The sequence below is a fragment of the Pseudonaja textilis genome, chromosome Z, assembly GCF_049901715.1.
Source record: "Pseudonaja textilis isolate UNSWEBS1 chromosome Z, rPseTex1.2, whole genome shotgun sequence".
Classification (NCBI taxonomy): domain Eukaryota; kingdom Metazoa; phylum Chordata; class Lepidosauria; order Squamata; family Elapidae; genus Pseudonaja; species Pseudonaja textilis.
Window position 1 is genome coordinate 28,993,657 of NC_142008.1, and position 12,942 is coordinate 29,006,598.

At 35.5% G+C, this 12,942-nt stretch overlaps 1 protein-coding gene across 15 annotated transcripts in view; it reads left to right on the top strand.

Moving 5' to 3' along the window:
* The window catches only part of DYNC1I1 (dynein cytoplasmic 1 intermediate chain 1), a 274,890-nt gene that overhangs the window by 95,057 nt on the left and 166,891 nt on the right, over positions 1-12,942 (top strand). The gene's annotated exons all lie outside the window — the stretch shown is intronic.

The window sequence follows — 12,942 nt, forward strand, 5'->3', positions numbered from 1 at the left end:
TAATTAACTTTCAAGCTCAGCTAGGCAACTTTCTCCTCTTTAGCTTTTTGGGGTTTGGGATAATAAACCTCATCCTCCTTGACCATCACCTGCTTCTCTTTTAAGCCTTTTAATTACTTGAGCCTCAAGTAACTAAACAGCGGCTGAAATTAGGTTCTTCCTGTATGATCATCTCTTTGAGATGGGAGGGCTGTGAACAGTAGGGCCTTTTTGGTGCCGTCATTTCATCAGTATTGCCAATTAGCTGTAGTAGTGTTATAGTGTTGTCACTTTAGAAGACCTGTTGTAAAAAAATCTTTTTCTCATTATACTGAGTTGCTTTTCCTTCTGCTCTACGCTCCCTTTTGTCTGTGCATATTTTAACATGTTCTGCTCCTGCTGAGTTTTGGAATTTAGGAGGGGGAGGGGTGTTTGATATTGATTGTTTCTGATGGTTGAACACACACTTTGTAAATCTGATTTTATTGCCAAGCTGTTCTTTGGTGAAGAACAAATGAGATATAACCTTTAAAATAAATTCAGTTTCTGGGACATTTGCCTGCTTGCACTAGATTTATTTTCTATTATGTCCATGACCCCTTTGGCATTCTTCCATTTATATTATGAAAACCAGTCATTGTCCCTAGATTTAATGGAAGTTCATTTCAGAAGGTGTCAGGGCTCATCAGTGAAAATGCCAACTTTGGAGAAAGGTGATCTAAATATTTACTGCCTAAGCTGGTGCCTGAAACAGGTTCCAAAATGTTCAAAAACATTGTTTCTTTCTCAAAAGTGGGTATTGATGACATGAATGTACCATTAACCGGCTATGATAATTTGAATCTAACATAACATCTGCCTACAATATGGCAGTTCAAATCCCACCAGGCTCAAGGTTGACTCACCCTTCCATCCTTCCGAGGTGGGTAAAATGAGCACCCAAATCGTTGGGGACAATATACTGACTCTGTAAACCACTTAGAGAGGTCTATAAAGCACTATAAAGCGATATATAAGTCTAAGTGCTATTGCTATTGCTATAAAGCTATTTAATGTAGTTAAAAATTCTACTATGGAATTTGAGAGATTCCTATCCAAATTAGAAGCCTGGAAGCAATTTTTCTATTAAATGTTCTTTAAAGACATTCATTCTATATACTAACATAGCCCAATGTACAATGTCTACAAGACTGTGGATTTTTAAGGTGAAAATCAGGTTATTTTGCAAGAAAAAAATGCTTTATCAATGGCAAAGGTTTACCTTTCTACTGTAATTCAAAGACTTGGGATTTTTAAAAGGAATTTTACTACATACTGGTACTTTAGAAATTTACAAAGGGTACCCTCTAGTGGTTCAATTAAAACTGACATGGGGAAAATAAAGGAAAAATAGATTGCAAATTGGTGACTGTAATACATATGAACATAGGACAGATTTAATCTATTTGGAAGGAGCTAAAATATATGAGTGAGATTCTAGAATTTTCCTCTTGCCATATTGATTCTTCTTATACATGTACTTCTGCTTTGTTCCCAGAATTAAAGTAAGCCTTCTTCAGTGAAAAATGATGGGGAACAAATTGCAAATTCTGAACGTGCAATGTTATTAAAACTGGGTCACTGTTTGAGAGCATGGGGATTCCTTTGGTAACATTTAAGTTAATAGAGTGCTTAAATCAATAACACCCTAAAGTTGACTTGGGAATATTGAATCTAGTTTGGGTCATCGTGATAAAAAAAAGATGTTGAGACTCTAGAAAGAGTGCAGACAAGACCAACAGATATGATTAAAGGACTGGAGGCTAATCAGTATGAAGAACATTTGCAGGAACTGGGAATGTATAGTCTAGGAATAACATGATAGCAATCTTTCCATATTTGAGGGGCTGTCGTTTTTCATAATTAAAATTATGTTGGAAGATGCTTCTTTATAGCATGTAGGTTTTTATTTAATTAATATATAAACAAATGCAATGGCAGTTCAAGGGTATATGGTGACCCTTAGGCACATTAACTAATGATGTAGTTTCCCAACAATGCAAAGATTTGCATTTTTAGAATGATTTGAAAAAAACAATGACATTGGCACCCCTAAAGTTTGGTGTCCTAAATCAGTGCCTACTTCATCATCCATCAAAGCTGGTCCTAAACAGATGATTAGGAAGCCTAGGAGATACAAGCTTATTAGGAATCACAGGCAGCATCTAGCATACATCAGTGTTAACAATTCTCTTATACCTGAGACAAAGAAGATTTCTCTCCAACCTTTGCTAGTTAACAACAAAGGCCTTTTGAAGGACTGCTGTGGGAAACAGAGCCAATTCTCAGATCTAGGAACAGAATTAATCACTCCTTGCCTAATTAATCACTTCCTTGCCACATAAGTGGCAAGGAACAGAATTCCTTGGCCAACTGAATTTTGTAAAGAAAGCAAAGAAGGGCTACCTCTGTTGTGAAAAAGAATTCTGAAATTTCAATTTGCTTATGACACTCCAAAGGAATTCTCTGTATAATAGGATCATTGTTTTAGGGTTCTGTCATGTGAATAGTCTAATGCAGCGTTAGCCAGCCATTTGGGCGCCAGGCACCAGTTTTGCGAAAGACAATTTTTCTTCCATGAAGTTGGATGGGGGATGGTTTTGGTTTCACTCATTCCCCCGCCACTCACTTCCAGCTATGTGGTCTGGTTTTAGGCCATGGATCAATAAATGGACCATGGCCTGAGGGTTGGGGACCCTTACCTACTGTAGGCCATCCATAGTCACTTGTCTCTGGTTGCAGGCTATATAAATCGAGTGTATGTACAAATAATAATAATTAGATGATTCTTAGGAAATTCAGGTTAATCTTCTTGCTTGTCCACAGTGCATAATGGATGACTTTGAACCACTCGTTCTGTTTAAATTCAGCTTAACTCACAGATTTGTAATGGGGGGAAAACTAGAAAAGGCTCCTAGACAGTGCCTGAAGTACTTCTCAGTCCAAAAGACTAAGTTCAAAGAGCATTCATCTATTTTATTTTATTTTATTTATTTATTTTTGTCAATTGCTTACAAGACAATAGGTATAAGTAAAAACATAGTTGTGAATACATGGATACATATAAGAAAAATAAAAAAATAAAAGAAACAAAAGGACAGGGATGGTAGGTACGTTGGTGCGCTTATGCACGTCTGAATATTATTTATTTATTTATTATATTATTTATTTATTTATTTATGATATTTATTATTTATTCCAAGGATACTTTGTTTTCAATAGAAAACTGTGATCTGTTTATTCTTATACCTTCATGTCTCTTATATTGCTTCCTGAGGGATGATTTATGATTTATTTTCCTCATTGTTTGTTCGTCAATTTAAATATTCATCAAGGTTCCCGGTTCAATCCATTAAAACAAACGGGAAGTTGACATGCCTGATGAAAACTACCCCCAGATGACGGGTGATGGCTTTGATCTCAGAGTCTTCATGTCGGCTGCAAGTAATTGGCTCTGTGCTTTTCTCTCATCCTCCTGTTCTGGCATTTGAAAGCAGCACTGTGTTGTGCACTTGGAGATGACCCTTGTATATAAATGTAACCCCAGTTAGTTAAAAAAGTTGGGGGGGAAGGAAAAGAAAACATTTTCAGCTGAGAAAAGTCCTATAGCTCAGCATATCTATCTGGTTAAAGTTCACTAGTCAAAATTTTTCCTTTCATGATCTCAGTGTGTTAATGCAGGTGTTTCTTTACATGCCACACAGATGTGTAATAGCTGCAAGTAGATCTATTTACCTTGTAAAACCAGTACAGTGACTTTTTCAGGCAATCCTCTACTTACTTTGGTAATTAGGACTGGAACTTCTGGTGCTAAGCAGAGGTGGTATTCAGCAAGTTCTGACCAGTTCTGGAGAACCGGCAGCGGAAATTGTGAGTAGTTTAGAGAACTGGCAAATCCCACCTCTGACTGGCCCCGCCGTATCTATTCTCTGCCTCCCAAGTCCCAGCTGATTGACTGAGTCTTCTTTTGTTGCCTTGCGAGAACAGAGCTGGAAAACAGGTTACTGGAGCGGGGAGGGAATGGAGATTTTGCAATAATCTTCTCCCAGGAGTGGTGAGAGAATGGAAAATTTACAGTATCCTCTCCCTGCCATGCGCACCAAGCTACGCCCACAGAACCGGTAGTAAATTTTTTTGAATCCCACTACTGGCACTAAGTAATGTGGTTGTAAAGCATGAAGTCATGTGACAATTAGTTATGGAAATCCCAGCATTCTCTTTCATCATTGTTAAATGAATTCTACTATTCGGAGCTGAAAATCACCTCAAGTCAGTTATTCTGGGCTTGGTCCCTTCCAGCCTATGCCTTGGTTTTTTTTCAAGGTAAGGGATTGCTGTCCTTCAGCTACACCCAAAAGCCTATTCCCCCATCTATGTCCTTTTGCAGTGGTGGGATTCAGCCAGTTTGCGCCAGTTTGGGAGAACCAGTTGTTAACTTTCTGGGCAGATTGGTGAACTGGTTGTTGGAAGAAATCATTAGAGCAGAGAAACAGTTTTTAAATTATTTGAATCCTACCTTTTGGGTTCCCTGCACCCTGTCTTAACAGATGGCAAGTAGCTCTGAAAATACATAGCTCTGTCTGTGCAAACTGGTGCTTAGAGCAATGGCTCCCAACCTTTTGGGCAGCAGGGACCGGTTCCGTGAAGAGATGTTTTTCGGCGGGGCATGGTTTTGGATGCTGCCTGCATCCTGCAGATTGGGATTTTCTTGTTTGCATGGACTGTTTTCTGGCATGCTGTGGATTAGTGCTGGTCCATGGACTAAGGATTGAGGAAACCTGGCTTAGGGGCTTCTTGATATTCTTCAGGTTTTCAGTTCCTGAGCGAAGCAAATCCAGTGTGAAACCACAGCTGCCCTGGAAAGCTCCAGACTGCTCTAGCAACAGAATGCATAGCTCCAGCCACCCCAGCAGAGTAGTGAAAGTCACAGATGCCTCAGGAAGCCTCCTAAGTAGTAGGGTGCAAAGCTACAGCTGCCCCAGTCCAGTCCTAGCTGTGTTTGCCTTCACTACCCTGCACTCCAAGGCCCTGTGCTCTGCTACCCCAGTTAACGTTTACTGTCTTCTTGTTCCTGCTGTTGCTGACATTTGCACATCCTAGCTGTTCTTCCCCAACTCTTATACGGAAACAAGCTCATGAAGGGCCAGACTGGCTTAGCAATGGAAGCAAAAATATGGCAAAGATAAGCTAGGGTGACAGGGGCATGAAGTACAAGTGACCAAAAGGGCAAAGATGAAGGAAGATGAATGGGCACAGGGAGTTGAAGTGCCCCTTTGATCATAAATTTGGGAGGGATGCCACGCACCTGAATTTTGATCAATCATGGGCTCTGCAAAGACCATAACTTTGGTGATCCATCATAAGTCCCTTCGTTCAGCATTGCTGAATGGTTGCTAAGTAAATAATCATAAGTTGAGGATTACCTATAGAAAGCTGCTTGATTTAAGAATAATGTTTAATCTGCCATTTTAATGTGCTCTTATAAAGTAATTTGTAAATTTCACTGTGACAGGTTTTGTCTGACTATTTTTATTTCCATTACAAGTATAAGCAGTCCTTGAAATCAACAAATTAATAGAACAGAGTGAAAAACAAATCTAAGTTAAATCTGAAGTAAAATACTGATTGTGGCCTAGGTTTTGGGGGAAAGACAGCTGATTATAAACAGGAAGGCTAACTGGCCAATCTACTTCCCAAAATGGCTATCCTGAAGTATACTAGTAGAGGTCCAAGTAGAACATATTTTCAATTATTGCAGGAAATCATGGATCCCAATAACTAATTCCATTGATAGAGCTCATGTGGGGCTGCTATGTTCTGCAGCTCCGGTGTCTTACTAAAGTTGTTTTATCACATTAGTACATTGACAGAAAAGCTGAATCTGAAATTAAAGATTTTGCCAATTCATTTTTAACAAGATAATAAAACATGTTTAAATAAAATTTCCTTTTGGTAGCCATTTAGAAGACTGGTATCACATTAATTTAGTATCATGTGAAAATAGTATGAAAATCCACCAATATAGTACTATATCCAAGGTATAAAAATGGATTTACCTAATGCATTTTAATTTGATTATTCCAGTAGTGGCCTATTACATTATATATGTCATTTAACACAATCATTTTTGACAGATAAAAGTACACTGAATGATGGATTCTCCTGTCTTATTCTTCTGTGGTTAAAATTTCCTTGTGAAATCACCCACATGTGGCTGACCTTACATGTCTAAAACTATAATCTTATGCACATTTACTTGGCAGGAAGCCATTGTGAACTCAAAAGAATTTACTTCTGTGTGAACACATGTAGAATCAGTTTATAAACTTTTAGAAGTATATCACTTTTAATAATAATCCTTTGATGTGGTTCCAGATAATTATTAATAATAATATGCCTCAATTATCTTTCCTCCTAATTAGGATCATATAGTTACATATACTATTATAATTTTAGAGCTTTATGGCTTAATATTAAATCTTTGATATTTTTTATCAGTGTTTGTCTCATTCTTTACTGTTTTTACAAAATGGACCATCATTTTACTAAATGATATATGATATGAGTCTTCCAGTTCTTGAAGGGATGTCACAGAGAAGAGGAGGTCAACCTGTTTTCCAAAGCACTAGAGAGCAGGATAAGGAGTAATGGATGGATCATTAAAGACAGATCCAATCTAGAGCCAAGGAGAAATTTCCTGGCAGCTAGAACAATTAATCAGTGATATCAGCTTACCTCCAGAGGTTGTGGCTGCTCCATCACTGGAAGTTTTCAAGAAGAGACTAAACAGCCATTTGTCCAGAATGCTATAGGATGGAAGACCTTCAACGTCCCTTCCAATCTTAATGTTCTATGATCTGAATAGGAAATGTACCTTCTAAGAAATTATGACTGTATCTTCCTATAAAATTTTAAAAGATCTTTCAGATACCTCCTTTGTTTCTCATCAACATATCAAAGATTATTCTACAAGATGTAAGATTCATTTTAATGTTTTTCATTTGATTACGGATATTTATTTTATTTAGTCCTTAAATTCTGTAAAACAAGTGGGCAGTCCTAATCAGATGATACCTAAAAGGAAAGTTGTAAGAAAATGTATAATGTGAAAGATACACCCTCAATGCCTCTTTGCTTTAAAATATAGGCTTGAATAATTAAAGTTAAATATATATTTCTGCTTAATAGAAAAAGTTAATATTAATTCTGCATTCTTATTGATTATGTCAACTGAAAAACTGTATCTTAGCTATTCCTTCAATAAATCTGCTAAATAAGGAACTCAGAGGAGACTGGCTTTATCTTGCAATGATTTCATAAGTATTACTTAGTAAACATGGTACAGGAATTCTTAATCTTCTCTAAATGTCTGCATGTAGTCTTAGCCATGTACATTGCTATTATTTTTGACAAAATGGACTGGTCCTTGGACATTGGTGAATGGTTCTGTTTGCCAAAAGATGAAATTAATGAATTTAATTAAAACACTGGAAAGAAACTTAGCTGCTTTGCCATCTTGAATTAAAGAAAAATTAATTAATGCACAAGATATGTTTTATATGAAATATATTTCAACTTCCTCCCTGGTAGCTTCAGATTGTTTTCCATGATTAGTATAGCAATGTGTTAAATATATTATCAGAAACAGCTATTTTGAAGGCAAATGGATCAGGTTCTGTTTGTTACCTTCTGGGAAATAAACAATGAAACATAAAAGATTTAAAAAAAAATGTTTCTTAGATGATGTACTTCTATCAACTGATGATAAATAGCCAGAAAATAATATATTTTATATTATTATAGATCCCATATAATTGAAAATTTGGCCTCTAATTAAGCCATGTTGAAAGTAAACCATTAAAATTAATAAAACACTATATTGGAATATCTTACAAGTGAAAGACCTCATAAACTTTGGTTAATATTATGGTATGTCTGGTTAGATAGAATCAGCCTAGGAAGAAAAATCAAAGAAAAAAAACACAATAGTACTGTTCTTTTCATTCTTAATGGGTGGCACCAACTGTCTAATTACCATAATGAAGAGTACACAGCAAAGCTGAAATGTACAATTGAGTCTAATTTATTCTGAGTTTTATTCCCTACTGAAACATATATGACAAAAAAAGTGAAAATTAGAAGTATAGTTTTGCTTTATGAAGATGAGAAAAAATAGTTTAGCTTGGACCACAAGTAATCCTTGATTTATAATCCTAATTGAGCCTGGAATTATGGTTATAAGCCATTGTGGATGTAAATTGAGGTATCACATGACAGGACCCAATTTTAAAACATTTTTTGTGATAGCTGTTAAAGGAATGTCATGGTCATTAAATGAATCAATTCCTCCCCATTTTTTTTTTCTGGAAACCAGAAATAAACACAAAAATTGGCAAGAAATGTTGCAGATCTGCATATTAAGATGAGTTAGTTGGCAAGCTCTCAAAATGCAGTCACATGACCATGAAGAGTCGGGTCAAAATTTCAAAAACTGATCATAAGTAGGTTTGGGTGGTCTGTGGTAACTTTGTATGGTTGTTAAGCAACCAGTTGTAAATCAAAAACTACCTGTTCAATGTACAGCAACATTCTTTGTTTGAAACAAGAAGACATTATGGAACTGTATTAACAAGACTAATTGGCTGAATGACAGTAGCTATCAAGGCTTTGAATTGCCAGTGGGATTTACAGTCTCCCCCTGTGGTTCTGTCTCCCTATTTTCCCATCAATTTTTAGCTGTGTGGGTGAAGCTGAACACTGAATCTGTTGAGCAGCTGTTACTATTATGATTGTTTTGATGGTGTATATATCATTGCAAAATACTTTTCCTTGTCAAATTGTTACAATAGCTACATGACTGTATTTTTCAAGGATTTATTTCAAGGATTTATAGTACTCAATATATTTCTCTGTACATTATTATAACTACAAAATGATTTTAGGATAGATTTGGGATGATAATATGAACTGTTATACAATAAATTAAGTAAATTATGGTTATCTTGTAAAACATGAATGAATAAAAGGATAGTCAAATGATTGATTAATACTGATACTAAGGTATTTAGTTTTTGATTGACAATATGAGATTATATGCAATGTAATTGTAATTGAAGACTACGAAATGGAAGCACAAAACAATTTGTAAACCAACCGGCACACTGTATGTACACCTATGGAAGACAGCTTGATGTTTTGATTGTTTATGTTTGTTTTAAAAAACCAATAAAATTAAAAAAAAAATTCTCTGTACATGTAGTCCTCGATTTACAACAGCTCACTGAGTGAAGTTACAACAGCACTGAAAAAGGTGATTTATGATCATTTTTCATAGTTACGACCTTTGCGCCATTCCCATGGTCACATGCTCACATTTCAGACACTTGGCAGCTGATTCCTACTTATGACTGTTTCTATGTCCCAAGATTATGAGATTCCCCTTTTGCGACTTCTTGACTAGCAAAGCCAATTGGGAAGCCAGATTCACTTAACAACCATGTTACTAACTTATCAACTGAAGTGATTCACTTAACAACTGTGGCAAGAAAGGTCGTACAATGGGGCAAGACTCACTTAACAAATGTTTCACTGAGCAACAGAAATTTTGGGCTCAATTGTGGTTGCAAATCAAGGGCTATCTGTATTTAGTTTTGTAGTGGACAGATAATCTAAGTAAAAATTTAGGTATATAATTTGTGATGTCCCTTAACCTTTTAAATTTTGTTCTTAAAATCTTAATTTGTTTCATTCTAGAGTTATCAGAACTGAGTACATTTTATCAGAATGTTTCCTGTTTCAGAACCATGAAGGAAGGTTGATTATATTTCCTCTTTAAATAAGCAATAGGCAGTTGAAAGGATTTTTGAACAGGAAAATGATGCAGGAGACCACTATTCTTCCTTACTGTTATTCAAAATAAATCTGCAATACCCATCCCTTTAGAATTGAAGAAATCTTTATTGAAAATGTAAAATAGCTCAAGAAATGAGATAATCATAAGTTTCTAGATGCTTATGAGGATGTACACTGTGAGTTAATCTACTGCCTCTGAATATCAAGATATAGGAAATCTATGAATTAACTTATTCAGGAATGGGTGTTGAAAAATGAGATGAGAATCAACTGATATTTCAGAGTACATATCAGAGCAACATTAGATGCTCTGATTGTTTTATGCAGTATCAAAATATTTTAGTATTAATATATCTACTTTCTAATACAAATAAGTAAAGCAATATCAACTCTGTGTATGACATGCAAAGTAAGATAGTGAATTACAGTGAGTTAGACATAAAAATATAGAAAAATATGTGGATGATGAAAGTGATATACTAGTTTTTTTTTTTTAACAAAAAGTGACATAACTGAAAGAGCAGTTAGAAGGTGGCTATCTTTTTCAATTCAACTTAGACACCTTATTTGGAAATCAGAATAATCTGTGCATTAGATGATCTCATTCACTGAGGAATGAATAAGAATACTGAAGTTTATTGGTTGTTTCTTCTGCCAGTTCTTCCCTCAATAAATTATACATAGCTCCAAATGGACATAATTCTTTTGTTAGGAAAAATTAGTGTTAATCTATTAGGATACTAATTGCATTCCTTAATGGATTTTTAAGTATTAAAAATACTTTATTATATGTGGGGTTTTTTTAAAGGGTGCCAAATATATTGGCATCATAAATAGCTTTCATAAATAAAGCATTGAATTCCAAGGCAGAAAAATGATTTGGATCTTTTTAGCATTGTTTGGCAACTCTTTAAAAGCATTGCATCTTTTCCTGATACTATGAGTTCTGGGGAAAAAATAACTTTCCTGAATGAGCTGTAGAAAGTGTTGTGTCTGTGTCCACACAAGTTCCAAACCCTTTTGTCTTAGAATCCAGAGCACCAGACCATCCTTATATTATTTCTAAATGTCATGTGGTTCTGTTTAATGAATCCTCATCTTTAATGGAAGATGTAATGCAAATCAAGAAATCTAAAATCTGATACATTTTAAAAGTGTTATGATTTTAAACCCATTGTTTGAATTATTATATATTAGTTGGGGTTTAATTTAGCTTATTGAAGAAATTATGCAGTAAGACAAAATAAAAAAGCAACTTAATTTTAATTTACTATTCCTCAAACGTCTCCCCATCTCTTCAAAGATCAGAAATGTCCAGTGAGTTTAACCAGCTGGTGGATGAGGTTTAGCTACAGAAAAATTAAATCAGGCTTTGCTAAAACCAATATACAATATCAAATGAAGAATGACAACATGTCATATTCTTCGTTGAGCAGTTTGTGGTGCTCATCTGAGTTTACTGGACATAATGTTAAATGTTGATCAAAGAATTTCAGATCAAAAAGGCAACCTCCCACCTCCACTCGGTTTATGTGTCTCAGGATTAGCAGTGTGTTTGATATTGTATGGTATAACAAATTATTTTAATTTCTTTCTCTGTATTCTTTTCCCTTAATCTGAGATTGGAGATTTATGTCATCCTATTGGATTTGGGTGTAAAAGTTTTGGTCACACCAAAAACTTCTTTTACTTAACAAATCTGGCAGATGGGTCTCTTTGACAACAGCTGCTTGCCATGTGATGTAAAACTTCCTGTCACTATAATTGATGTGTTTTTATTCTTCCCACTTCCTGAAGCCTGATCGGAATTAAAATTGCCATTGGAATTTCCTGTCAAAGCAACTCATTTATTCGCTGGGCCAGAGCACTGACAGTACTTTGATTGGACTTTGCCTTCAGCTATTCTTGAGCAAACAGATTGCTTCAAATTATACTCCTTTGTGAGGTTTGACTTCCATATAAACCACATCTGCAAATATATACAGATTGTCCATCATGCAATAATCTCCTTCCCCTCCCCATGTAAAACTTTAATGATTTGAATATTAGAACTTTGCCACCTGCTAAGACCTTGGTTTTTATATTTATTTGGAAAAAGTATCTGAGGTTTTAGAGCCAGAGTAAGGAAGGTTGCTGTATTTTGAGATCTTCACAAGGAAGATCTCAAAATTCTCTTAATTCCTTTTTAAGTTATAGAGATGTGCTAAACATTGGATATTTTCCTTTTTCACATGCAAACCATGTGTTACGCCAGCAGTTTTCGTGTGCATTGTGAATTGTTTTTTCCCCAGTTCTAATACAGACTGAATCCTGAAACATAATGTTTGAAATTTCTAAACAGTCCAATATCTGTCCCAAAATTTGTCTTTCCTTGCAAAAATGGCTTCTGGTGTTTTGTTTTTAAATGTTAAGGTCAGGATGATTAAGGATTTTTTTTCAAACTTATATTGGGAATGCTATTAAACTTTTTTTGTTGGAGATATTGAAGGATATGACTGCTGTATTATTATTTTATGTGTGATAGCTTTATATCTGTTTAAGGCCTCTCTTCACACTAACCCATCTTTAAAAAGCTGAAGGGGGGAGAGAGGGGAGGGAGGGAGAGAGAGAGAGAACGCTTCCCTGGCTTCTGTTAAATCTTTATGAGTGTTTGGGACATTGGTTGTTTTTCTCTCTCAATAATAGGATGGATCTTTGAGCAAAGTTGCAGTTATGGACATTTCCTATAAAAGGAAAGTAGTTAAAAGGTTTTATCCAGTAAGCAGGACTAAAACCAACAACTTTCACAAAAACACAGGGCATTTTTAATTGAAGGAAAGTTAAAAGGCTATAATGAAAGAATTCCAAGCATAAACATGAGTCTTTTATGTCTCTTTCTGTTATATATTTGCATACTCACCTTGGATAGGTCGGTCCGGACGGTGGGAAATTTGAAGAGCCATCATTGGCCATGAGCCACGAGCAGCCCGCTATAAAAGCGGCTGCTGCGGTTTTGCCGGTGTTCAGTTCTAGAGAGAATAAAGAGAATAAAAGATCAACTGGGTCTCGAGTCTTTATTCCCACAATGCAACA